Genomic DNA, 25,057 nt, shown 5'->3' with positions numbered 1-25,057 from the left:
GTTCAAGAAGACAAGCCAACTCTTAAAACCAGTTGAGCTCGCTTCAATTCACTCTTCCTCTCAACTTTATACTAAATAACATGCTTTTCTATTAAGCCTGATGGAATTTCAGAGCACTCAGGGTTGTTTTTTTTTCCTATAATAAATGAAAGTGTTAAGCTGTGGGCACATTTTGTCGGATTGGTGTGTCACCTTGTGGTTCTGTCAGACACCAGAGCTATAGAGTAATGTAGATCAATAACAGCGCAGAAATCAGAAGTGGAGGACAGCATTTTTACAGTTTGGTTTGGTTTGTTATAGTCATTTTATAGAAAAGCCACTGAAATAGAAAATAAGCAAGTAGCTATTTTAAGAACCTTTTCCAATTGCTGAAGATATGGGTGAATTTTACAAAGACAAAAAAGTTTTCCACTGATAAGCACCCAAATTTTAATATACTTTTGCTGAACTACAGCAGTGTACCATGATATTTTTCAGAGACCTCTCTCCTTCTGAGGTTTCTAGTAAGGTTCCCAGGCATAGTTCCATAATGGTGTGTGATTTTATGCACAAAATTAGGCATCAGTTAATAAATGTGGGATTGCCTTTATCACAGAAGGTTACCAAGATTTTCCTAACAAGATAAATTGAAGGCAATACAGCACAAAGAAGTAACTGAGTTTAACTAAGAATATCAAGAAAGAAATCTGGTGATTGAGACTGCTCGTGCTGCAACAGAGAAAAATTACTTTGTTTCCTACAGAAATAAGATTACCATCATTCAGCCACAAAACACAAGCCTGCACTGACAATCTGCCTTAGTTTTCCTCAGTGTAAACCTTTTGCACATTATCATTTTCAGCTTAAAATTATCTGAACCAAAGAGGCCCCAAATGGAGGCACCCTCCTGAATGCTTTTATCAAAGAGAACAGATTAGAAGTTAAAATAGTTCTGGCAACCTTAGTTTTCACCCAGATACTCAGAGCAAATTTTTAATCTGCTCCCACTTTTCCTAAAGAGAAAGAGGTTACTGCGTGCAAGAACTTTTCCCTTAACTTTTATGCACATTAAGTAAAAGCCAATGTTCCCCATTTTAAAATTTTGCACAGTAGAACACAAACTCCAGAAAGTCTACAGTCTAATCAAAAAGACAGAGAAGATTATTTTCAGAAGAATACTTCAAAATATAAAGAACTAACCAAAACTCATGGCTTTTCAAAGTCCTTGGCTGAAAGAGACTGTTTCTGTATATTTTATATAGATACAAAAAGGAAAGGGAATTCTAATGTAAGAAGAGAGTCTGCTGAGAGGAAGGGACAGGCTGTTCTCAGCAGGCCTGAATATGAACAAACTCACAGGCAAGCTTTGAACCTTACCTTGTAATTGGTGTTGATATAAGAAGAGTGACTATGTGCAAGAAAGGAAGATGATGCCCCCATCCCTGAGGCATGCACTTCAAACCTGATTGAGAGAAATTTTTCCCTTGGTACAATCACTTCTACTTCAGTGAAACTCCAGCATAACGAGCATTTTATATGCACTGCAGAGGGACCAGAATACTAATTTCTAAATGGAAATTGATAAACATCTTCCTCCTCTATTTCGGCTTGTGGCTATGACAGAGAAGGCAGGCATGGATGGAACTCCAAATAGAAATGCCTCTGCAGAAATGAAGGCATTCAGTATCCAGCAAATACACAAGTTCTTTACAACAAATAAATCCGAAACAACAATTTTTTTCTGGTACCAGAACATTCATTCACAGAAAGATCTTTTAAAATTCATCACATTTGATTTTGTTTTTGGATAGTCAAAAAGTTATTGTATCCCAAAAGGCAGAAATATTTGAATTATAAACTCCTTACTATAACAAGATGGTTATGTATAAATATTTGCCTATCACAACAGTGTACTTGAACTATTGCATCTTTAAAATTGTATTAGCTATCCACATATGTCAAACTGCAAGTGAGATTAATATAAGCAAGTGTCTCATTAACTTCCCTTCCTGCACTGGGAAAATGAGCCATGAACAAATTTCAGAAGTTATGAGGGTTAATTTGGATAAGCAGACAAATTGTTGATGTTTGCCTGATTTATTTCTTGAGTCTGAACCATAAACCTTATAAGCCTGAAACTCTACTTAATTTAGCAAGGTTTTCCTGATTTTTTAGCTCAGGCAGAAATGAATGGGAGTTCATGGCATTCTTGTGCCTCAGACAGGGGATGTACAGGTCTTGCAAGTCTGTATTTTTTGTAAAGGATGGTTTTTATCAGCAGAAGTCACTTTTCTGCCTTGCCAGTGTTCAGGACAGAAAACCACATTTTTAGGAGGCTTTTTTAAATTTTTAGAATGGTGGTATCATAAATGATATCTCTTTTGCCTATTTTGAAAACCACAATCAAGCGACAGACAAGGAAGAGCTGCTAGCCTCATCTTTTGTGTGTTATATAATGACTGTTCCCCATTCTCTCAGAAAGTTAATTTTACACACCTCAGATTATTGACAGACATAACTTTCTCCTCCTTCTCAGCACCTACATAGGCACGTTGACCATGGGACGTTGGTAATTCTAGTGTGAGCATGCCATCCTTGCTTTCATCTAGTGTGAGGGGGTCAAAAGATGGTTGGGCAAGGCACTGCAGGAACCAATCCCTTCAGTTTGAGGAGTGAAAAGATGACTTTTAGCTCTGATCCTGAGAGAAGGAAGAACAACCACCCTCCTTTTGGGACATGTGCTAGAGGGAAGGATAATGGCAAAAGCAGGAAGCAAAATGATGATTGCAAAATTCACAAGAGACAGGACTGCAGCACAGCGACAGCACATTTTGGGGGCAATTGACAAGACACAGTTCAGGAACTGGCTGTACTTTCAGACTGTGAAACCAGACTCATCTGATCCCCCTCAGTGCTCCAGCAATCATAGAAACTTCCCTCTGTGTTTGTTTCCAGAGACGTTCAAGACTGTTTCCACTATATTGTGTATGATCCCTGTAGATCACGAACAGTTCAGAACTGAAATACACTAATAAAATTACCACTGACAATTTAAAGACACCCAAGTTTTATCAGCTGCAGTAAAAAGAAATATGTCCAGCTACGTCTGTAAGGTTATGTTAGTGCTAAATAGATTGTAAACTTACAGACTATTAAAGATAATAGGTCTGTCTTCAAGATACTGGTTTTTCCTCAGAAGGAGCTCTTCACCATGCAACCACATCTACTGGCAAAGGACAACTGGGAAGCAGTTACTTCTGATAGATTTACTTGAATTTATGCAAGTAATAACAGTTTCTCACAGAATGAGCTTTGCATCTGTCATTCACTTCTGCCCTGGTAGCACCCTCACCTCTGTTCTAGGCTCGGTAACTGTTTTGAAAATGATGTAAAATGTATTTGACAGAAACCACTACTTCTATTTAAAGCCAGCAGCAGTCCATCCACTTCATGCGCATAGATACAAGGATTGTTAGCACATAAGTGACAGAGTAAATAAAATTATCCTATAAAATTCAGTCTTAAATGGATGGTAATTATTTAAGATGTCCCAGGGCATTTTGTGGGCAATAAGCAAAAAATTAAAATATCATTGCTTCCTAAGGCATATATTTAAATTCCAGTATCTTGTCTTAAAACAAATAAACTAACCAAGCAACCAACCAGGGAACAAATCTGCTGAAAGGCAAATACGGATTCCTCTGCCTTCCTATCAGGATGACAGTAAACCTTAAATGAAGAAGGTTCATCTCTTTTGGAGAAGAATTTAGTGTTTTTCTACCAAGTTTATGTATTAGCTTGCACTTGAATGAACATATATTTTTCATCTTTATGATGAGTTATGCAGAAAGGACAGATTGTGCAGATGTCTTTCCTTAATAAAATTTTATATTTTCACGAATCTGTTCATGGCTTAAGCCATTTCTTTCAGATGTCTTCAGTTAAACAGTCCTGTTGTCTCTTCATTCCTTTTGCAAATTAGGCTGTCACTAGGTCATGCCTTGCTGTTTAGTTATTTTTAGCCTTCCCATTACACCTGGAGATGTTTGCAGCTAAAGTGCTGCCATCTGGAGTTGTTAATGGCATGCTGGTGGAAGTGTAATCACTGCATGACTTTGTTCTGCACTTCCCCAGGGTGCAGAAAAATGTGATACGCATTTAATTTATGTTAGTTTGGGCTTACAGCTGCTCATCATCAAGTGTGATAATATATACAATTTAGTGTTCTCCTTCAATATCTTGCCATCAAAAATTACCTTTGACATATCAACAGTTCCTACCAAAACCAAAATATACCAGTACACACTAAAAATAGCTTTAGGTGAAGCCTGTTTGATTTTTCTAGGAATTACAAATCTAGGAGCCTTAGAAATCAAGATGTAATTATATTCATCTTAGTAGGAGGTTCCTCTCTTGTTTCTACTGCCACTGATTTTGGGATGGCAATTTATCTCTGCTTTTCACTCACTTTAAGCTGCAGAAAGGAGATTTTATCTGCATTATCTGATTTGTCTCTGCTATGTGATGGCAGAAAATGATGTATTATTGTCTTAGCTGTAGCAATTCATAAACAAAGAACCTAAATTCTGCCTTCCAGCCAGGGGCTGTTTAGGCTTGGGAAAGGACATTATCGTGTAGGTGCTTTGCTGTTTCATTTGTTTTTGTTTGTGGGTTTTTTTAACTACAGCATTTTACCAGGGTACAATCAAAATCATACCCATATTCCAAATACATGGAGGGTTTTTTTTCCATATTAACACATTATTCTGACTCAAAGGAGACTTGGCCTCCTAACTGGAAAAAAAAAAAGGTCTGAATTAGAAGAGGAAACAAGAAGAGCTTTAATAGGCATGTAACTGCATAATTCATAGAAGATGAAACAACACAAGCAGCACAGAACCTGCTGTACAGAAGACCTATACTTTGAGCTGCTGAGCAGCATTACCAGTCACAGCTCTTGGCATTGCTCAGATGTATTCTGCCTAAGCTTCTCACTTTGGGAAAAAAAAATCATTGATTTTCACATAGAAGCTTGACTTAATTTCATAGACTACTCCACTAAAGAATGTCCACTAAATGATGGAGCTTGGGCTCCATCCTCACAAGCTCTCTTCCTGGGCACCAAGCACTCCAAAATGAAAGTCAAGCCAGAGACAAGACTCACTCATTGTCACTCTAATGTGGGAGGTCTGCATGACTCTTCTCTCAAGGCAGCCTTGCAAAGAGCCCAGAGGTGGGAGGATTTGCTTGAGTGTAAATAAGTTCCAGGTATGGGGAAAGCTGATGTTTTACAGAAAGGAAGGAACCCTCTCATCCCCAATAGGGAGCAGGAGGATTTTTCTGAGTTAACACACTCACACACATCCTCTCTTACATTAGTGTTGCCCAAGCAAAGGGCACAAGAGTATCCCTGATGATGTTGGGGCCTCCCTTTCAGTGCCACAGAGGCATCCAGCCCTCGGGGATTTCAGTCTCTATTAGGAGGCAATGCCACCCAGGGCATTGTGAGACCTCTTTTTCTCCCCACTCACACAAAGTGTATTCATTTGAGAAGCGCTGCAGTGTAAAGGCAGCACAGGAATGAAATCCCAGTGCTTTAGTCTCAGGGCAAACAATAAAAAACTCAGCTGAGATTAGAGAGTTTTGAAAAGCAGAGCATGTTTTTAGGCAGCCAAGCTGGAAAATCTTGACTTCTGACTTTTATACTAAATGTAGATGTTTCACAAATAACAATTTGAGAATTTTACTTCGTGTATAACCTACGTGTTTGAGTCACATGAAATTCTAAATATCAGCCAATCTGAGGAACGGGTAGTGGACATGTGTGGATGGCGGGGCGTGTAAATCTTTCTAGATACGATGCAGTTGACGCAGTTGCAAATTTCCATATTGCATTACAGTAAAAAGACTTTAATTTGTCACAGCCACACAAAACAAATTTGTAAAGCTGTCTTAGCAGTATTTTTCCTAAATAAACTTCTGGTATCTCTCAAATCTGCTCTATATTTTCCATATTTGCCCAAATGCTCTAAGGTTTTGTTTCTATCTCTATGTTCCTTATTTTTCTTTTTAATTACTGCCTATATACAAGTAAGATTAGAATACACTTGAAGATAACTGAAAAAAAACATTAATTTTTTGAAACAGAGATTGTTTCATTCAGATTGGTGGGAGGATAAAGGCTACTCTGAAGATCTGGTTGTCCACTGAGATGAAGGTGTTGGAAATGCAAATGAAAATGTGTTAATGTTGATATTGATATTCTGCCAAGAGAAAAACAAAGGAACTGATTTTTATATTAGCGGATCTTACATCAGGAAAATGCCTGGAATGGACATGTGGAGGCAGCCTTTATATTTGGTTCAATATTTACATACCATAGTTTAAAAAAGGAAAAAAAAAAAAAAAAAGAAAGAAAGAAAAAAATAGAGAAGAGAAATTTGGAGGCTTTTCCTGTTACTAGAGTAGCAAGTTCTGAGGTAATGGAAGGAAACATCTCTGGCTGAACTTCATTTTCCACATTTGCAAAACACACATCTGTAAGTCTACTATCTTTGGACCACAGCTGCTGTGCTTTGCACTCCAGGCTTAGCTGAAAGAAAAGAAATGAAATGCTTATTTCTGGGGGAAAAAAAACACAGCAGGGTAAGAAGATTGTGTTTTATGACCAGTCACAAACTTTGGCTTTATAAGTTCAATATGAAAACTTCTAGTTTGTTTTTACTGTATTCTTAGGTTTGTATTCTTGAATGAGGGAAACCTATAGATTCCCTTCTAGACATCATTTTGGCCAGCTGGTGAATTGTCAGCAGGATTATTCTCCAGTGTGATCACATTGTTCACATGACCATGAGGACAGTGTGACCACTATGGTTTTATTAAAGTTTCTTATATAGATTGTTTTTTAAATCTATGTGCAAGAAGGCAATGTAAGATGTCAAATTGCTTCTCTCATTCCTTAAAAAAATAGGGAAAAGTTTTTATATGCCAGGTGGAAACAATGACCTTGTGAGAACTATTTACTAATATAAGCCATCAGAGGATAGAATATTCATAATAATTGGGAACTTAATTAGATATCTGGCAGTGCTTAAGCAACTAATTTATTAAAATTTAAAAAAAAAAGCAAGATCAACTAGGGTCACCTCTCCAATGAAATAAGTGATAGCAATCTTTTCCTTAATGCGTATTCAAAACTAAAATCTTTAAGTATTATTTCGCTTTAAAAGAATGTTTTGACAGAGAAAAGGATTTTCTTTTGGGCTAATTTATTTCAAGATTTCAACTATTGTTGATTCTAAAGAAAATAAAGGAATGTCTCCTCAAATAGTCTGCAGAAAAGAAAAAGCTAAATATTTTAAAATACTTTTTACACTTTCTTAAAAAAAAGAAAGATTAATATAATGTAGGAACTCACCCTGGTTGGGGTGAGCCAGAAAGGTGGAGGTCGTCTGGCTAATTGGCTTCTCACCACCGCCCTCCCAGGGAGGCCAGTTGTAGGAATATTGTTGTATTGTCGGGCCTCACCCCCTTGTTGGGGTGGCCCAGAAAGGTGGAAAAGTCTCTCCTCCAACCCGTGTCTCCAAAGAAAGACTCAGTAGTCTTCAGTCGTCCGATCTCAAGGTAGTTTATTGTATGTTATCTGAAAGATTTCTCCCTGTGCTACTGCGGTCCGTTCAGCAGTCAGGCAAGGGCACACTCCGACACCCAGGGGGCTGGTGCCCCCTTTTATATCATACATTACGTGTTAAATGTTTATGGTTTTTCCCCAATGCCCATCACCTATACTGAATAGTGACTTTCTACTCTAAACCAATCTGTGAGTGCCAACATCACCAAGAACATGGAGGTTAGGGAGAAGAAAGAAAGAGGACAGGGCCCACCCAAGTCCCTCCATCTTAGAACTTCTGATCCCCATGTACAAAACTCAGTCCCCTCTGTAAAAGGCCTAAAACCCCCCTGTACAGCACTCAAAAATTCTTTCTTTCCCTTTGTGACTACTTCTGCTATAATATCTAAACTTCTGTGATTTCTTGTTCTTCCTGCAAGGTTGGTAAATTGTTCCATGGATCAGGTTCAAAGCCACAGGGGTCTGTGGCTGCATTCCAGGGTCTCAAATGCTTCTGACCTGGGCCCGGAACATCCAAGAGTATCCAAGGGACATTCTGGGTTCCGACAATATATCTCAGGGTATGAGGTGCAGATGCCCAAGTACTGTCAGGGGCAACATCTCTGAGGAGCATCCAGGTCTTTCCCATGCCAGGCACAGCAGCTTCCAGGCAGGATTGAAGGACTGAATTTGAGCCTGAAAAAGGCTGGGGAGAGGGCAAGTGTTTTAATTTTGTATTTGTTTCTCATTACCCAAATCTGCTTTAATTGTTGATAAATCAAATTAATTTCCCTGCAGCTGAGTCAGTTTTGGTTGTGATGATAACTGGAGAGATCTTCCTGTCTTTATATCCACCCAGAAGCTTTTTCATTTCATTTCCTACCCCTGTCCTGTTGAGTAAGGGAGGGAGGGAGTGACTGGGTGGGCATCCAGGTGCTGGCCAAGGCATTGTAACCCACCACACTCTGGGTGGAGGAGCCAAAGAACACCTCCTGCTGTCACCTCCCAGCTCCCAGCCTGTCACACCACACCACAGGTATGTCTTATCCTGCTAGTGCAGGCTGAGGTCACAACAAGCAGCATAAGCCAGTCCTATAGCCGGACACCTCCCAGGAAAGCAAATTCCACATTATTATCAAGAAACAGCTATTTTTTATTTCTGCACCATGAGTACAACTGATGAGATTAACTATTTTAAACCACACAGAGGTCAGTACAACAGAAGTTAAAATTCAATGCTTGTTTTACAAAGTTAGTGAGATACAGAAAAAAATCCCTACTATGATACAATAGAAGCAGCCTTTTCTACAAATAACTATAATTTGAAATTCTATAAAGCAGCAAATGGGGAACATGAAGCCTTCTACTTCCAGGCATGTGAGCTAACCTTAGTAAATAGACAAAAGGGTACAATTTCATTTGGGCATAAGATATGTGTACGTGCTACTACTACATAGTAGCAAATTAAAAATAAAAGTACTTCAAAAACCTTTGCAACCCACAATCCTTTTGAGCTACTTTACATACCTTGGGGGAGCCCTAAGCTTTAACAGCAGAAGGACATCCAAATTCATTGAAACATGAGCAGAAACTGTGCAAGGTCAGCAAGGCAAGGTGGAAGGTAGATCTATTAATTAGTAGGGGGAAAAATGTATTTTCTTCAGGAGAGGTTCTGTTTATATCTTGGTGGTTTTATCCCAGTACTTGCATTCTTCTTCACCTGAAACCATGTTATTTCTCTTTTTAAGGTTGCTTAATCCAATTTCATCTTGAAATAATTTCTATTTACTGCTAATACATACAGTTTGCCACAGTATTTCCCTATGTGAACTCAAATGCTTCACTTCAATGTACTGTCTACAAGTTTCCAAGTCTACTTGTCAACTTCATGGTATGTGACCTCACATTTTTGAAACAACTAGTCTTAAACCATGGAGAGGTATCAATCTATAGCACTCCTTCAGTATATTTCATCACACTGTGAGATGCCCTTTTAGCCTCAATTTATCTATGCTGTCTAATATACTACAGCCTCTAGCTAGGTCTGTCTAATCTGTCTTCATAACTCATATTCTCACAGTCCTAAGCATTTATACAATTCTTTGCTGCAGCCTCTTCAATCTTGAAAGCAGGTTTTTCAGTATGGGAAAGAATTTGCTCACAGCATTTAGAAGATGGGTGAAACTCAAATTACATTATTGTAGATTTTATCATAAACTACAGACTCATTGGAAATTGCTTGAGTGACTCAAATTTTTTGTGTATTATTACAAAATTTAATAAAGATAAAACTATTAGAGTTTAGATAATATCTTTCAAAAATTTAAAGGAAAGTAAGAAACTTATAATTACTGCAGACAATGATTTCTTCAGTAAGAACAATCAAGGGGATTTTTTCAAGTGGATTTTATTCATGTGGTATCCATTTGGGAATTTGCTCCAAAAAAGTCTTGCAAAATATATACATATATGACAGTATGAAACTCTTAGAAAACTGCTTAATTTGTATTTCCAAGGACAGTAATGTCGGTTTTCCCACAAATTTATAACCACTGCAGTATTTCATACTAGTGTATACTTCTAAGGACAGACACGGGAAAGTTTGGGCTTTATTTGTGAGGATCAAATAGCACTGAAAGCACACTTGCATCCAGAAATGCAGCAAAGCACTGAACTGGTATTGATGTTGCATTCACCCCATGGGGGGATCCAGTGAGGCACAATCCCAGACCCAGGGTATAACTACTCTAAAGGAATCCAATAGCATTTGCTCCGAAGTCATTAACAGAAACCTTTGCCCTACCACATTTGTCTGGGAAGATTTCTGGAGACTGGGAAGCCTGAGTTGTGGGTAAGGTGCAGGCATTTTATCATTCTTTAACTAGTAGCTTATTTGCATTGAGAGAGAATCACAACAAAACCAGACCCCTCCATCCTTCGATCACCAAAGAAATTCTTCCACTCAAGTGGGAAAAAACTCCAGCACCATCCCCTTGGAATACCTATTACCAGCATTGCTTTCAGCCATTTTTGCACATACCATTACTCACACATAAAAAGGTGAACAATCACTTTTACAAAGATTCCTGTGCAAGAAAATAATGCAGAATGCTTAAGTAAACCAGAAGACCCATACCTGCATTTTATAGGTCACAACAATATTTTGTGTGAAAAATGTGCTGTCACCCTCCTTTGGCACTTTGGGCTCTCTTACACTGAGATAGAAAAAAAAATCTAGGAATTACAGCAAAATCCAATAACTGCAAAATAAGTTTATAAAAGTGTATCATTAAAATAAAGTATTTTAATATTTAATCATATTTCATCACTACTGTAGTTTTGTGGGGTTTTTTTTGTTTTTTTTTTTTCAGAAACTCCCAGAAGGACAGGATCTGAACCGACTCCTTGACTGGATTACCAACAAAGTCAAAAGCATAACCAGAAAAGGATTAGTTAATGGAGGAAAAATCACAAACAGAAAGAAACAGAGCAAGGAAGATTTGGAACCTTGGTTACACGCATAAAACTGATGTTACCTGAGGCACCACTGGACAGCCCCATATATCACAGAAGTCTTACATCTATTTCAGGAGGTAGGCTATTATTCCTACAAAACAGAACACAGTATTGTCTGCGCTTCGCAGTCTTGTGGATGTTCTTTTCAGTGACAATGAAATTGCATGTAATATCTTCTGATTACACCAAAATTGCTAGGATTTGCAAAGAACACATTTGAATTCATACATCCAAAAAGTAAAACAAGCTTATAATTTAGGCAACATAACTTTGGTAGATCTGACATCAGACTATTATGACTGAAAGATTTAAGTCTGACTGAAAGGTTTAAGGAGGCTATTTTTGGATCCATCAATAAAAGACAGTTTCCCAAGGAATCGTGATATTTATGTGGAGGGAGAAAATCGGTTCTGCCTGCATAGATAGGAATGTTCACTCTTATCTGCAAATGTGACATTTTCCACTATGCATTTTGAAATAATGATTCTTCAGCAGTGTCAGATTTCCATAACCATGATGTGTTGCATGAACATCACTAAGCAAGGGACCCTGTGCATCCACTCACAGCTTCGTTGAACTACAGTAGTTCAATACAGCAATAATTACCAGACAGCCTAGAAAGAGACCTAAATAGGTAACTACCATCACCATAGAAAGGGATGGAGATACTGAAAGGATTACAATGGCAAATCTACTACTTGCATTTTTTAGTATAAAGCAATGTTTCAATGTTGAATTATTACCCAAGAAAATGAAGAACAGCCTGTCTTCCATTCAGACATAAAGTCTGCAACACCTCACTTTGACTTCAGCTGCGATTCACTAGAATTTCCAGATCTGGATGGTTAAACAGTCCAAAAAATCCCTTGAGTCTGGGGTTTTTTCTATTAAGCATTATTAAACAAAACACTAATTTAATTAATTTTCTTGGTAGATACAAAATCAAATAGCAATCAGAATACCTTTAACTCCCTCTTCCCTCCCACAGTATTAAATTAAATGAGAGAATGGATTTTGTTTCCAATATTGCTACAGCATAGCAGTTTCCTTGTGTGGTTTTACACAGGTTTTGAACACCTGGTTTGGCAGCTTTATTCAAACAAAAATTCAGATCTAACCTTGCTGAGATGGGAGGAGAAGGGGCTTTTAGGATTCAAATAGAAACAAAAATTCTCATGGAAGACAGGAAGATTTGTATTCCTAGTTCCCCACAAGAGTGTTAAATTTATGTCTTCTCACCATCAGAACACCCTTTTAAATTCCTACCTATTAACAAAAAGGTGAGGTCAGTGATAGTAAGTAAAAACTAATATCCAGCTAGAGAGAATCAAACAAACAGAGCCAGAAATCAATTTGCAGGATCTTGGCTGACAGGAAAATAACTTTATGTCTCTCCAGAGGTTTCTAGTTTAAATTCTCTGTCATTGTATCACACACAAAGTCTTGCAGCAGCTGACTTCACTGGTCTCCCTGTGCTCCCCAGAACACTAAGGACCAAACCCCACAAGCAATAGCACAGCTGTCCTCACATTCAGAAGGCCTCACATGTTAGTCTATACCATTGCAGTCTATACCCACAGGCATGAACAGCTCCCTTCCTTCCTCTCTGGTCATGGACTGAGTTTTACCTGTGGGGGAGACAAGGGCCATGCCCTGGGACTCTGTGCCTCTGTTTCCTCCTCCACATTATTCATTAAGAGGCAAGTGAGAGCTGGAGTGGAAGCAAGTCACGAGAGATAGGCACTGTCATAGATTGGAGTCATTCCTCCAGCTCAGCAGGACACTAGAGCAGCAGTTTGGCAATGTATTGCCATTCTGTTTGCTCTCCCTGCTTTTCCGTTCAGAGGGGGAAATTCAGTCCAATCCTTTCTGGCTATGAAGAATTTTGCTTTATCAGAGTGGATTTGCTTCTTCAGTCACATCAATGACAGAGACCTTTAAAAGAAAAAGACTCCATTCTCTAATATCTTCTGTACCTTCACTGTCATGCTCAAACTTGAAGCTTGAGATTTTCTATATAACCAATCCACCTGTTAGCAAGATCTTGATCATGGCACGTGATTAAGATCTGGACTTAGGTTTTACCCCAAAACTAGTACAGCAACAGCAAAAAGCCTCCTCATACTAATGCTACTCTTATATTGCATGGTCTGGGTCTTCTTGTCCTAGAATAACATAGATGTAGTGCTCTTCATCACAAAACAAAGAAGGAAAGAAATTAATGAAACAGTTCTACTAGCTCCTTAACCTTCAGTGCAGTTTGAGCATTGCCTGCTTTGCAAGTTATTACCTAGTCTGCTTGATTTTTAACATATAAAACTTTAAATTTTACCTATTGTAATTTTTAAAATTTATTTTAAACTTTGTTCTTTCAGGGTTTCTTTTTAATTTTTTTGCTGTCTTTCTTTCTTCTGTCCCTATTTTCCTTTCCAACATAATCTTTTAAATAGACCAGCAAGTTTTTTTCTGATATTTGCTGTGTATCTGTATTGTCTACAACAAAGACCCACAAATGTACTTCCCCTAGAAATAAGTGAACAAAGGTATATAAATCCCTTTGTGACTGTGGCTCCCAAGGCTTAATGGCTCCACCTACAAACTGGGTTTTGAACACACTATTTTAAGTAACAGTCTTGTCCCCAGAGATTATCATCTGATTAGAAAAAACACCAGGAAGACAAGGTAAGGTTTATTCCCATTAGCAGATGAGAATAGAGGCATAGTTTAATTACCTAAGGTGATCCCAAAAATCCGTGTCTGAAACACAAGTCAAGGTAATTTCTTCCGACTCAGTATCCAAGCAATGTCCAACCATTGTCCATGACAATTCATTCCTCTTTACTGCATCTCTTTGCACGGAAGACTTTGCAATGTCACTATTCCACATTTGGATAGTGAAATTAATGAGAGCTGCGCTCCAGAAAGTTCTGTATCAGGCATTTTTGTAATGAACTAAAATGCTAATAAGCACTATGCCTTTTGTGACCTACAACTGTCATTTCTTTGTGAGCCAGGCAGTGAAAAGATGTGTCACCTGACCAATACTGAGGCAGTAGAAATACTTCGAATATATATGACAATGCTTTTACCAACATAAATTATCTTTGTTCTATTATACTTATTTACAGTATAGTTTTGCCACTGAATCTGGACTGGGAGCATTGCAGTTACAGTATATCAGTATTCTTACACTGTTGTAGCACAAAAAACAATTCTGGAAGATTAATTAATTCTAAACAATCAGCTAGGAACCCTTCTTCTTCAGCACACAAGCAAATTCCCAATGACAGAAGAGTGCAACCAGCATATTTATGTAAGGATTACTTCTTCCCAGAAGATGTAAATGTGTTTTTGACCAGACAAGAGTGTTATTGTTCTGCAGTATACACAGAATCTTATTAACCTGGCTGAAAAGATAAAAGGAATGGCAATAGCACAGTTGGTGAATTTTAATAGAAAGTCTATCTATATATATACTGACTCTTGTTAAAATTAAGAAAAAGCAAGAGATTTTTTTTTTTGCCATGATGAGACAGAAGACAATTAGAGGAGTCATTCCAAAACAAGACACAATTTTTCAACTGAGTGCCACATTTTGGGCTCTTGGTAAGCCTTTACTTCCTTTCTGATTTTGCCCTATACACAGTGCATGAGCTTATGACTGATTCAAATGAGACAGTAAACACCAGGAGCCCCACTACAGCACAGTCATTTTGTCCTCCCTGCTGAGACCACAACCTCTGTCCCGATGTCAGCAGTTTCCTCAGATGCCTATTAAAAATCCTCTTAACACAGAGGTGTTTCTTCATTCTCCTGTACGCTTTTTCTGCTCTTGCTTAAAGAGTTTTGGTATTCTGCTGAAGGTAAGGGAAGTCAAAGCCCACTTATATGACTCAGTCTCAGAGTATACACTGAAAACAAAGAGGAACAGCAATTGTTATTACTGAGAGATAACACTTTAAAAAAAAAAGCCCTACAAGGAGCTCAGTATTAGCATATTGCTATTTGGGAAGAGAGGACAAGAAACACCATCTTTCAGGTCATACTTGTGAGAAAGAAGATTCTGTGCTCAGTTCATCAATAACACATAACTCCAAAACAAACTGAATATTTCTTCATTTTCAGCCTCACTTAATATTCTGTCACTTTCTGCTGATGTGAGCATTCTCTTTAGTCTCTTTATGTTTCCTTGTAATTCAATGTCCAATGCTGATGTAAACCTCTCACCTTCTTTTGTCCCTTCAGATTTCACTAAGCTACTTTTCTTCTTGTCCTGCCATACCTTTAAGAGTTTATGATTCAGAGGATGTTTCTCCTACAATCTTCTAGGCTACTCTTTTCCTATGAAATATTTACACAACCTGACTGAACATGGGAACAACCATGGCAGCACTTTTGCCAGTTTCTGATTCATTACTGGAGATAATAATCTAATTTTATTTCCATTTAAAAACAGATATTACTACCTGTTGTAATAGTAATATATAGTAATATAGTAATACTACCATTATTATCACTATAAGCAACTGGTTTCAGAAAGCAAAACTTCTAATAGATTTGGGTTAACTAACAGAGAAAAGCATGTACCTGTAGCACAGCAGTAATCAAATGAGGATTTACAGTAATTTAAGCTATGTTTTATAGCAAAAATTTCATTTACATTTGTTATAATTCTTAATCAAGTCTCAGAAATACAAACACAATTCCAGCCATTTGAATCTTCAGGTTAATGAGCTTCAACCTAAAATAAGGAAAATATGTTGATCAGAAAAAAACTTCCCAACAGAAAAGCCTGACCTTGAAAACTATTCCTGCCACATCAGGAGATGTTACATCCTCTATATTTATAACATAACATCAAGTTGCTAAAGCAGTAAGGGAGTAGAAGGGTTTCAATTGTAGTTAAATGTTAGGCAGGCCAAGGTAACTGATACTTGAAACAACACTCTCAAAAAAGGGGTTCAAGCAGCACTCAGGTTTATTTTTTTATTTAACAAGAATATTAAATGAAGTTTCCTGGAGAGTAAGCAAAAGTTTCAAGCCTTGAGAACTCAAAAGGATGCCTGTTTATTACTAGTGCTCTGTAAACTGAAGCAAGCACTCTTAGACCATGGCCATGCTACACATTTTGGGGCAGGGCAGGGAAGGTTTTGAGCAGGAAGGAAGGCTGGAGAAAGGGACTGGTGATCTGTTTTTGGGAGACCATAAAAAACCACACCCTGAAACAGCAATGTATGGCCATATTACTCCTACTCTGTTGTGACACAGCAATCACACAATAATTAAATGAACAATATGTGCCAAACAGATTAAAACAGGATTTCCTATTTTCTTATAATGAGGAGATAATTTCTTATTTCTGGTCACAAAGAAAGAAAATGCAAAGAAGTAAAGCCACATTAGACAACTTCCCTCAAAATCTCTTGAGGAGATATAGAGAGAGAAAACTGTCATTTGAGGTAGGTGAGACATAAACCAAGAGAGACCCTTGGAGGGGGTGTAGAACCACCCACCAAAAATGCTGAGCTTTTCTTCAGAGATGAAAAGTGCAAAGCCACCCACTCCTGCCTTGGGTTCAGGATTACCATGAGCATCATGATAGTAGAAAGCAGTGATAAAAAAATGGTAATTTGGAGTAGAACAAGCAAGAACAAATAATGCTCTACTGAGGCCTGAGACTGCAGAGTGATCAGAGTCTTTGCTGGGAAGTGGCTTTCCATGATCAGGCACTTTTCTCATCAAGGTGCAAATAGCCTTCAGACATAAAAAAAAAAGAACAGTTTTTGGGAAATCTGAATTTTCATCAGAGAGTCAGGAGATGTAACATTAATGTCAGCAAGATACAAAAAAAAAAAACAAAAAAAAACAAAACAAAAAAAAAAAACCCTGCACACCTTCTTGAGAAGGGGTGAAGAGATGGTCCAATAATCCCCTTGAGAGCACCCTGGGGCCATCATCCCACCAGCTTCCCAGAGAAAAGGGAATGTGTTGGGCAATTCACCCCCAATCCTCACGCGGGGAGGTGGACACTAGACAACCCTCCCTACAGTTACCACACCCTAATATCAGAAGGGCACAGCCCAGGTCAGGCTCTGGGTCATGAGGAACTTCAGTGCCATTCTGTAGCTGTAAACTGAAGGGCTTGTCAAAGGATTCATTGCATCTGCAACATCCATTCATCTTAGCTTTTTGGCTAAAAAACACACAAAAGGAGGCCAAAGGACAATTTGTGAACTACATAGATATAACTCCAAATAAAGGAGACTGATGTCTTGTACAGTCTGACGACTGCTATGTTGTGGAATGTACTTTTACAGTACATTCTATCTTTACTGGTAGCAGAGGCTCTGAGGGGTTTTCTGTTGATTTATCTTATTTGCTTGTTTTGGGGAATGGTACATTGCAATTTCATAGACTGGTAAGAAGTCATTTTGTTAAGTATCACTACAAGTAAAGGATCTATACAAAAATGAAGCCAACCAAAAAAAAAAAAAAAAAGCCACTTAACGATACTTTCTTAAAGTATTGAAGCTGAGAAGCTGCTGCAGTTACCAGTTGATAGATGTCTAACTCTGGAAAAGAGTTAATTAATATAGTCAAAGCTGTACCTTCTGTTCCTTATTATATCTTGTTGTGGACAACACTTCTAGGAATATCTCATTTCCTTTGTCATCCGAGCTGAAAGGGGAAAATGAGCTCTGATTTAAGATCCTATTTCCCAACATCTACTTCACAAGCTAGCTACTATACTTAATCAACAATGAGGCTATAAATATGCACACCTTGTTATTTCAGTGTTTCACTTGATGAAACATAAGAGGCCACTAGTGGACAGCTAGAATAAGAATGAAGAATTACTGCAGCAGCTCCTAGATGACCTGATATTATGCAAACCTGATGACAGAGCCAAAACTGGGGGGAGGGCAATATTTCACTCTGCCAGGTTTCAGTGACATAGACCACATCAGGGCTATTATCCATGATGGAAATTTAGATATGTTGCAATTTATTTGGGAAAGACAGGCTGTTTAGTAAAGAAACAAAAGAAATAACAGATTGAAACAGCAGTGTCCACTACTTGTGACTAGGTGGACTACCCCAGAAAAGAATAGCTGATAGACTTTTATGAAAGATGCAACATCACTTTTCCTCAGCCAGGTGTGATGTATTCCAATCTGAAGGGACATTTTACACATGAAATATTACTGAGAGGCATTTGAAAATAGAAAATGAGACTGGCTGCATATAGGTGAAAATGTTATGATAAATATGCCACCTATTGGTAAGATAGAGAAGGATATATTGAGAAGGAGGGAGTGTATATATAAGGAGATATACAGAGAGTAGGTAACAAAAGTATTCACAGCTGACAATCCATTCTCTACAGGAAGTAAGGACAGATTAAGTTTAAGTTGATGTCCAGATCATCTCTTCAACATGTTATGGCATCGACACTCAGCACCGTTGCTATAGCAAAAGAAAGGGTGAAAACAAAATAGAGACAAAAAGATCAGTGAAAATTATCTGCTTCCTCCCACACATGCCTTTATTACAGAATTTTGCTTCTGAATGAGGTTGCCCTTCTGTGCATATTCATGTGAATTGAGGAGACGGGGTTTCAAGGTACAGAGCAAATAATGAGGCTCTATGAATATGACTTGCAGAGCCTTAAATTCCTGGAATTTCTTCTATGAAAAAACAGCAACTGCTTAGAAAGCCCCACCTCTAACAGGGAAACATCATGTTCAATGAAGTGTTTTCTCCTCAAATAATATATTCTTTTCCTGTGAACCTAAAGGAAGAAGGAAAAAGATTTCACAGTAGCCAGTTGCACAGGGACATGATTCAGAATAGGGGCTGGAACACAGATCTCTCCAAACACTCCTAAATGTGCTAGCCACTGAGTTTATGGCAATTCACATCTGATCCATGCTGGGAAGAATATACATTCTGAACTATTACAAAAATTTAGGTTATTTCAAATAATAGGAGCTATCATCTAGTAAACCCTAATCTCCAGTCCCAGAGATACAGTTAAAGGATCAAAGCTATTTCAGAATCCACTGTTGGGTATGTAGCTTCACATCATATATTTGCAACACTTGCATGGACATTCTCTAGAAAATCAGCAGTAACCCCTTTGGAAATTAATTCTTCTCTCTTCGTACCACAAAAGAGCACAACATATTTTAATCCATTTTCAGTGTATGAATATCCTTCACTGTTGGGATTTAAAAGAGAAATTAATCCCAAAACAGTGATTCCAGTACGATTCACAACCCTCCCATAAACTCCTCAGCACTGTTTCAGGACTCATTGACAATGCAGTTACATTGTTGGTGATATAAAAAGAGCTCTACCGCAGTATTTCTTCAGTGTCTTATGACTTAAGTGCAGCAGGTAGTTTCTGAAGCAAATAAAACTATCCAGTAAATCCTCTGTAACATTCTGGGGTAGGGAAAAGAGAGAATATTTTCAAAAAACTGCTACTGTAGACTTGTTTTCATGACCCACCTGGGAAAAAAAGGCCATAGCTAAATTGAGTAAGACAACTTCACTTAGTTTGCCTGCAATAAAGATGAAATCATCACTGGGCAACAACACACTGAATTTTAAACCCAGTGCATGGAAAGGATATTTTGAGGGGTATATATCTTTTTCCTTTCATGCTGATCAATAAGTCAAGCACTACAACATTAGAGCTCATGATCATAAATGTAAAGTGATTTAAGCCCCAGAATTCACAAGAAGTCACAGGAAATTTTTCTTTCTTACCATTACATTTTTAATAGATTGGTAGCATGGCAGAGCCTCAATGCTGAATTGCAAACAACAGATTTAAAAATCACTGCCTGTGCAGCACAGAACTATGATGCAAAGGAGCTGGGCAGGGGCTGCTTTGCAGTGATCTGGTATCTGGGCCAATACCTAGTTCATCTGCAGACTTTTGCGTCTATTAAGATTATTAAATATTTAAGAGCTCCACCACCAGCTCCAATGGCAAAGAAGACAGAGATCTGATGTTCCGATCTGTTTTCCTATTTAGACAGTCTTGAATAATTCCATGGCAGCTGCAGCCAACTGCACTGATATTCCCAGTCACTGAATTGGCAGATAATGTTCTCTCTGGTGATCAGTACCAGAATATGTATAACACTGCATTTGTACACCTATAGAGCAAAAAGCTCAAACACTGCATTTAATGGATGCAGTAGTCTTGTCTTCAATGGGGTCAGGATATCCTTTCACAGCTATTTTTTTAAAACTTAAACATGAAAAGTACTGTAAATGTGTATAAGGACAGTGAACCTGTCCTTATAACATTCAATTTAAGAAATCTTCATAGTTGTTGCACTTCTTTTGGTGTTTAAGACAGAAGAGTCACTTTATCCAGTCTTGGTGATACCTAATTCAGTTTTGTTTGCATCCTGCTGAGATCATCCCACACCCTTGCAGACAGGATGCAGTTAACTATTAGAATCTGCCACAGTGAATCAGCAGGATCTACACAACTTCTCACTGCAGACTTCCATGTGTTGCAAATCAAGGAAGGCAAGAGAAAAATGCCTGCTTATATCCCTGATTTAGAAAAAAGTCCAAGTTACTAAAAAGAAGCGGGGTCGTTTTTTGAAAGAGAAAAAGAAAATCAAACAAAAATAACCAACCAAAACAAAAACAAACAGGGTAATTAGCATAAGCCAGAGATGGCACAAGTATATTGCTTCCTTCCAGTAAATCACAGAGACACCAGCAAAGCCCAGTAACAGCAATCATTGCAAAACTGCTACATTATATAGTTGTTTTTACTCTCAAGTAGACAATTACCATTATTAATATTTTTTTAATTAGCATGTTGTACATAAAATAATTGATTAATAGTTAGGAATAAACATCTTTTCTATATGCCTTTGGAAGATTGGGATTTTTGTTTGGTTGATTTGTGTGTATGTGTTTTTCCAGTGGAATTTTTATAAGCACAGAACTAAAGATGACTCAGAATTTTTATGAAGAGAATCGGGATAAATATTTGCGATAAGACAGAGGGAACAAGTCTATTGCAGAGTCACACAGTTTTATAAAAAATGCTAAAGCTTGATGAAGCTTGTTGAACTCTGGATGCTGTATTAGGAGGCAGAGGCTGGGAATACTAATCACAGAAAACTTGCTGTAAATCTGAGAGATAAACAACAGGGTCAGGGACTGAAAATTCCTGGCAGATAAGCTTTGTGCCAGAAATGCTTTAAAGATGGTAAAATAATGGAAGAGGGTATCACTTTCTTCCCTGAGAAATCTGTTCTCATTTGGGTGTGAATCACTGCATACTTGAATGTGAGACCCTCTTCTCCCAAGCTGTAAATTGCACAAGTACAGTACCATTCCCACCAGCAGCCACAGCAGCCAACAGGTCCTTCATGGAATTGCTTCCTATCCTGTTCATACAGAAAAAAGTGCCAACATGTTGAACATACATACACCCTTCATCAGTAAAAAGGAGAAGCTGCTGCACATACATCAGCTCTACTCCATTAGTTACTTTTAAAAGAATATCTCCACCACCTTGTTGGAAAACCAGAGCAGAATGGCAAGGAACTAATGGGAAAGTTTTAGTGCATCTGAATTATTTGAAAATAGAAAGGTGATGTCAATTACACTTACAGTGAAAACCCTGGCAATTAAATCACTTTGCTAAACAAAATTATTGCAATTTTCTGCACAGTGTCACTACATTGAAAATAAATGAGAAAAAGTTTATATTTGTAAACAACAGAAAAAAAAGAAATTACATAACTGTGTTAGGTTTAAATTAATTCTGTTGTTGGACTGATGAGATATGAGCAAGTACAAGATGCTTGAATAATTAATTTTTTTAAGCATGTGAATTTATCACAAATCAAGAAGAGTGCATGACTTTTTTGCATCATTTCAAGGTAATGGGCAAGAAAATAGGAACTGTAGGCTTTCCTTTTAGAAACATGGGGGGAAAAAACAATGTTAGGAAAAAACTGTTTGAGGATTTCATAATTAAAGCTGGAGTCCTAAAGTCTTTATTATGAAAATGCATGATTTTTTAAAGAAGCAATAAGTTGTTTCTCCAGCCATTACTGCTAGAAGCTTGCGCTTCAGTCTGCAATTCCCAAGCTTCAGCTTCCTGTTGTCCATGCCCAGTCTATCTACTTGTCATGGTTCAACCAGAGCCAACAGCCAAGCCCCATGCAGCCACTGGCTCACTGCCCCACCAGCAGGTTTGGGCAGACAGTTGGAAGGCTGAAAGTGAGAAAACTTGTGGGTTGAGATAAAGACAGTTTAATAGAGAAAGCAAAAGCTGTGCACACAAGCAAAGCAAAACCAAGAATTAATTCACTGTTTCCCATGACTGGGCAGGTGCTGAGCCATCTCCAGGAGGGCAGGGTCTCATTGACATAACGGTGACTTGGGAAGAGAAACACCCTCACTCCAAACATTCCCCCTTCTTCTACTCCCCCTTATGCTGAGGATGACAACACATGGTCTGGAATATCCCTGTGGTCAGCTGGGGTCACCTGTCCCAGCTGTGTCTCCTCCCAGCCTCCCATGCACACCAGTCTCCTCTCCAGTGTGGCTGTATGAAAAGCAGAAAAGGCCTCGGCTCTGTGTAAGCCCTGCTCATCAGTAACAAAAACATCTCTGTATGATCAACCCTATGTTCAACACAAATCCAATATACAGCCCCATACCAGCCACTGGGAAAAAAATTAACTCTACCCCAGCCAAAAGCAGCTCACTCCTAAATTCATCAGACTTCTGCTGTGAGACAGCTTCTTGCTACACAGGCACTATTTCTACTTTTAAATATCCTCTGGAGTGAACTGGATTTCTTTTTCCTCTCTCTTGCAAGAAAGACTACAATAAAGTGTGAGAAAATAGCTTTGTATTTGCCTTCTGAAGCCTTCCCAGCTAGCCAACATACGTGTATGTAAGTATAATTGCAGTGAGTATCCTGGCACTACTTTCATGAATGCCAAAACATGGCTATATTTTCATGGCTATATTTTCACTCAATAGGCAGCCCACTGACATTTGCTAGGACCTCACTTGTCATTTCTGGCACCACCCTGCAACGGGAGCTCAGTTCAGGCTCTCAGTCACTGCACCTCCTTGGGCCCTGAGCCATTGCCCAGCATCTGCCCAGACAGCCAAGGCAAGCAAGTGCTGCTCACTGTTGGCTGCCTCCCTTTCTGGCTGTGGTTCACATGTCATTCTGGAAAGCCCATCTTCTCCCATGATAACCCTGATATTTCTAAATGACTATTCTGCCTTTACATAACACTTCATTAACCTCTTGTTCTCTGAAACCTAATCAGCAATTATTTTGTTCAACAACTGCAAAAATTTTAAAAATACCAGCATTTTTACAGAATCACAGAATGACTACGTTGGAAGAGACCTTCATGATCATCAAGTCCAACCCATGCCCTAAACACCTTAACTAAACCATGGCACCAAGTCTTTTTTTGAACATATCCAGGGATGGTGACTCCACCACCTCCCCAGGCAGGACATTCCAATATTTTATCACTCTTTCTGTGAAAATCTTCTCCCTAATATCCAACCTATATTTCCCCTGATGCAGCTTGAGACTTCTAGAGAAGGGTGTGGGTTTTTTCACACTACCTTCTTGATCTCCCACTCTGTCTAAGGACAAGCATAGCCATTTCAAACAGAGCATCTGAACTTGCTCACTGAAACATCTTAATTATTACATTTTAATTCATTTAATATATGCTATATTGATTTCACTTGGCAGTAATTATTTTCTAATCAGAATATTTCTCTGCCAAAAGTCAGTTGTTTTACTGGAGTCTGTGACAACAATGTTGCCTTTATCTCCCAGATTTGTAATTTAATTAAAACTGATACCAAAGAAATAAATGAACTGTTTATTATAAAACCATGTTGAATAACACTCATTACAATGAAATGATTACAGCTTACATTGATTATTATCATTCTTTTCATGATTTGTTGAGAACTGATAAAAGGCTGGCCAATTTAAAGCTACCTAGCACAGTCAGTTAATTTATAAACATACAGACAGAACATTAGTTTTTATTGTGTCCTCCATATCTTCTGTAACACTCCCAGAGATGCTGAACTGAAGTGGTTTGGAGAACTCCTCAGCCAGTTCTTTCAGCACTCCTGGCTGCATTGCAAGATTGCTGTGTTCAGTGGGAGCAGCGGCTGCTCACCAACAATGCTGCTCACATACACCACCACATTTCCAGGCACTTGCTCTTCCCTCTGGGTACTGACATTTGAATTTGTGCATTTGCTGACTAGGTGAAGGAATGAAACAACATTTCTTTTCTTATGAACAAAACAAAAGGCAACATATTTCAAAATTTTCCAGTGGAACTCAACTCCCAAAATTTAAATCAGTGAACCTTGTCTTTCTTTTCTTGAAAATACTAAGAGTAGTGAGAAACTCTGAAAAGGGAAAACAAACAACAAACAAACAAAACCAACAAAAATACAACAAAGAAGCCCAAACCCAAGAGGGCAAACAGAAGAGGAGAGAGCAAGTAGCACAGGAGGAGAGCGGTCGGTAACAAAGAGCAGCTGGGCAGTCCCCCGGGAAATCCTGTGACTGAATCACAGCTACTGACCTCCCAGCCAGGGCTGGAGCACACAGCAAGGCAGGGCATCCTCTGGGAAACAGACACCTTTGCTGTGCTGCCAGCCTGAAACCTTTCTGATTGCTCTGTTAGTGCTTCCCAGCAGCTCTATACAGCTCCATATTTCACCCTCACAGAGGAATGTAACACTTGTCTAAAAAATTTCCAAGGATGACAACAAGCACATACTTACTCCTAGGAGCACAAAAATCACACTGAAGAGTAAAAGAATTACATGTGCCTTCTCTAATCTTGGGATTATGGAACCCAGCCAAGAACTGGAGTTCCTATCAGCACTGAT

General features: G+C 38.4%; 1 long non-coding RNA gene across 7 annotated transcripts in view; it reads right to left on the bottom strand.

The window, feature by feature from the left end:
• Nucleotides 1-25,057, bottom strand: part of LOC137468309 (uncharacterized) — a 405,810-nt gene that overhangs the window by 318,718 nt on the left and 62,035 nt on the right. Inside the window, exon 3 of one of the 7 annotated variants that reach the window (XR_010995862.1) lies at nt 15,692-15,845. The exons of the other annotated variants lie outside the window; for them this stretch is intronic. This is a non-coding gene — a long non-coding RNA (uncharacterized lncRNA). The remainder of the gene's footprint in view (nt 1-15,691; nt 15,846-25,057) is intronic. 7 annotated transcript variants of the gene reach the window in all.

Source organism: Anomalospiza imberbis, chromosome 2 (genome assembly GCF_031753505.1).
Source record: "Anomalospiza imberbis isolate Cuckoo-Finch-1a 21T00152 chromosome 2, ASM3175350v1, whole genome shotgun sequence".
NCBI lineage: Eukaryota > Metazoa > Chordata > Aves > Passeriformes > Viduidae > Anomalospiza > Anomalospiza imberbis.
Note: the sequence above shows the minus strand (reverse complement) of the source record. Positions and strands in the feature narration are given on the sequence as shown.